The sequence below is a fragment of the Anopheles stephensi genome, unplaced genomic scaffold, assembly GCF_013141755.1.
Source record: "Anopheles stephensi strain Indian unplaced genomic scaffold, UCI_ANSTEP_V1.0 ucontig448, whole genome shotgun sequence".
NCBI classification, from domain to species: Eukaryota; Metazoa; Arthropoda; class Insecta; order Diptera; family Culicidae; genus Anopheles; species Anopheles stephensi.
This window is the reverse complement of record NW_023405400.1, coordinates 18,856-22,538: the sequence shown is the minus strand read 5'-3', so window position 1 is coordinate 22,538 and position 3,683 is coordinate 18,856. Positions and strand designations below refer to the sequence as shown.

Here is a 3,683-nt window from a genome sequence, read left to right as displayed (position 1 = left end):
CCGCCTGAAAACCCCTACAAATTTTTGCTTCTCTCTTTCCTTATTGGCTCTGCCCTGAGCACGCTGAGCGGCAGTCGTGTTCTGAATGTGATGGGGGGAGGATGTCGCACGCGCACGGATAAGCCGAAGCGCATGACCCGGTGTTTCAATGCAGATGGTGTTATGATTGTTCGTGTATTTGCGTGTAGGTGAGCTGCGGTAGCCTGGAGTTTCCCTTTGTGACGATCGATTCGTGTTTGCCGCTTCCCGAAACATGTTTTCGGCGAGAGATGAGGTATGGTTCAGCATCTCATGTACGACCAAAAGCACCATTTCTCAACTCACCGTCTTGTTTTTTCCCCTAAAGGAACATTGGTGAACACGAGGAGTACAACGGAGAGTGAGAAACATTAACGGGTTTGTGAAATAAATAAAAATTCATTCATTCATATCACAATCTAATCCGAGTGTTATTGTTTGCTTTGTTTTCATTTGCGCTGCCATAGCGCCTCTGGCCTATGACAGCTTGGATCCGAAGGAAAGGGGTGAAAAAACTACGTGAAACCACGCGTTCGAACTGTTATAATTAGCTAAATCTGCTGCTCTCTAAGGCAAGATTTAGTATCGAGATTTAGGTAAAAGAACTCGAAAACCGCTATTAGCCTGCTGTAAAATGTCAGTTGGGTTGGGAACTGTCTGAGTTGATACTCAGACGCTAATCCGAACGGTATCTAACTCCGCCGGTCGATGGTAATAAAGTTAAGTTTTTTTTAAAAACACTTCTCCCGGACTCCGTGCGTTAACTGTAACTTTAAGTCATGTTTTTTTCTCAAAATTGCAAATTAAAGCAAAAAATTCAGAAGTTGGAAAAGGAACTTAATTCCATTAACAAATCTTTCATACGACCAAATGAATTCATAGGAAAATTTAAAATTATTGTAAAATCTACATTTTCTTCCAATCAAATAGATTTGATTATGGAAGAAAAAAAAAGTCAGATGGACGAAAGAAGAAGTTAGCAGAGCTCTAACACTGAGATATTTTGGCAAAAGAGCGTATGATTATATGGCAAAGGATTTGAAGTATCCTTTACCATCAATTTCAACCCTTCAAAAACATGCAAGAACAATTAACTTGCATGAAGGTATCTTGGAGGATGTTTTAACGTTCATGGGAAATTATGTATGCTCGTTGAACATTAGGGATGTTGAGAGCACCTTGAGCTTTGATGAAATGAAAGTCCAACATGTTATGGAATACGATCCTTCGGCAGATGAAATTGTTGGGCCTCACAACTACTTACAGGTAGTTATGGCTAGAGGCTTATTCAAAAACTGCAAGCAGCCTATTTATATTGGTTTTGATAAAAAAAAACAAACAGAAAATGACGAATATAATTATTAAATTACATGAAAAGGGTATAAACGTAGCTGGTTTTGTTAGTGGCAATTGCTCGAGCAATATTAGTTGTTGGAGGGAGCTTGGTGCACAAGATTATATGAAACCATTCTTCGAGCATCCCGTAAGTAACAAAGAAAAACATTTATGTATTTCCTGACGCACCACATTTGCTAAAGTTGTTGAGAAATTGGCTTGTTGATCATGTATTTCACTACAAAGACAAAGTTATCTGAGCAAAACCATTGCTTGATCTAATAGAAGGTAGATTATGAGCAGAAATGACTCCTTTATTCAAGCTATCTAAAGGACACTAAATTTTATCAAGACAAGAACGGCAAAATGTACGAAGAGCAGCAGAACTACTGTCCCGTACTACAGCTATCTCACTGCGGCGATACTTGCCATACGAAAAAGAATTAGCAAATATTATAGAAGTAGTGGATTTGTAGTTTTGCATCTTAAGCTCATATAGCCCTAACTGCACTATAAAAGGTCATTTACCGGGAATGAAGACCAAATTAAAGCACTAGACGAATTGTACAGTTTTATTACAAACATGTTTTCGTATGAAAAAAAAAATCAAGTTTTTCAGAAAAGTATTTTCATGCAGATTACATCGCCGAAATTGCTGTTTGAAGACATAAAAGCAACCCAAGTTATCTGTTCCCCCTTTTTTCGTAAATGTTTTGGTAAATTAATTCGTTAACAAAATTTAGTCGAAACGATTTACGAAATTCCAAATTATTTCTAGGATAATTTGTTTTTGTTTTGATTTTGTTTGTATACATTTTGGATGAACTCTGTCATAAAATGAACCGGAACATTCATGTTCATCGAATGTAAATAAACAAAAGTTCACTATCCTCGAAAAATCTATGTTTTGATAAATTTTTTGAGGATAGCCATGCAAAAAGTAAACAAATTTTCGAGGATAAGTTTTTGTCAATGTATTAAAGCCAGGCTACACGATGCGAGATTTCATAAAGATTTCGCCTAAAAGGGAGGGATTGACGAAATTTTTACGTCAAAAACATTTCGGTTCATAAAGCCGCGTTAAGGGCAACAAAGCGCACACCCAGCAGCTGTCGTTCGATGTATGCGAAATCTTTCTGTCATTCCTTGCCATGTTTGTAAACATACAGGCAGTGTTGTTTGCAGTTGTTGATTTGTTTTCCGGCTTTGATTAAGAAATATCGAGGATTTTGCTGTGAAAAGCTTGCAATGGAGAATCTGTTGATGAGCGAAGAGTGGTTAGCTTCGTTATCGTGGGTTGTTGAATTAAATGAAGTCAATTTGCGAAGACGCAACAGGCAAATTGTGCGCAGGTGGTGGATGCGACCAATTTTTTCCGGCGGCAAGAAGATGGCAACCGCCTGCTGGATAATATTGTCGCAGAACAAGCCAACGAAACCATCGTTAACTTTCTTCGAATGAAGAAGGAAGATTTTGAACTTTTGCTGCTAGCTATAAGGCCGGAAATAAGTCGCATGCACACCAATATGCGCGACTCCATCACCCCCCAAGAAAGGTTGCTAATTACGTTGCGGTATTTATTTACATGTTCAAATATATTCTCAAAACATAAAACAAGAAAGTTATTTTCGAATTAACATGTACAATTAAAGATTTTTAATACCATACCGTTGCTTTGCCGGCTTTGTCGGTTTGTTTTATTTTGGTTTGTTCCTTCTTCTTCTTTTTCTCAATTTCAATTTTGATAATCTCGGTGAAGTGTCAAAAAGATTTCGCATGGATTTCACAGCTCAAGGAGCTGAAATGTTTTTGACGTATAGATTTCGCATAACCCCCCTTTTTAGCGAAATCTTTTTGGCATCTCGTATCGTGTAGCCTGGCTTTTAGTTTTGTCGTGTCTCGTCATGTGTTTTAGGGATTTCCTCTATTCTTGTATTTGCTCTTTTCTCTCTTGATTTTGCTTTGCTTCTCTACATGTCCGTAGACTCTTCGCGTTGTGTGGTGGTATTATGTTTGTGTGTAACAACGGTACTTTTGTTGTAAGGTTGGAGGGGGCGATGGCGTCGAGTGTGTTGTTTATCAGCTGTGATCTGTGTGTGTGAAACTTTTTCATTGTGCTGAAACGGGTGAGTGAGAGTAAGATTAGAAACAGAATGCCGTGTGCATGTATACCACAGCCTGAAGACTGAACCACCAGACTGGCTCAGAGCAGGAATGAAATACACGTAATATAAATTGGAGCGTGGTACGCTTGCGCGTAGCAGATCATGGTGTAGTTAAGAAGAAAACAAGAAGCAGTGCTACAGTCGTACTAGACCCTGGAATGGCTA

At 38.5% G+C, this 3,683-nt stretch overlaps 1 long non-coding RNA gene across 1 annotated transcript; it reads left to right on the top strand.

Annotated features, from left to right (window-relative positions):
- Positions 1-220: 220 nt before the first annotated feature.
- Positions 221-441, top strand: LOC118517065. Its single transcript, XR_004908252.1, has 2 exons — positions 221-274; positions 347-441. It is a non-coding gene; the product is annotated as an uncharacterized LOC118517065 (long non-coding RNA).
- Positions 442-3,683: the final 3,242 nt, after the last annotated feature.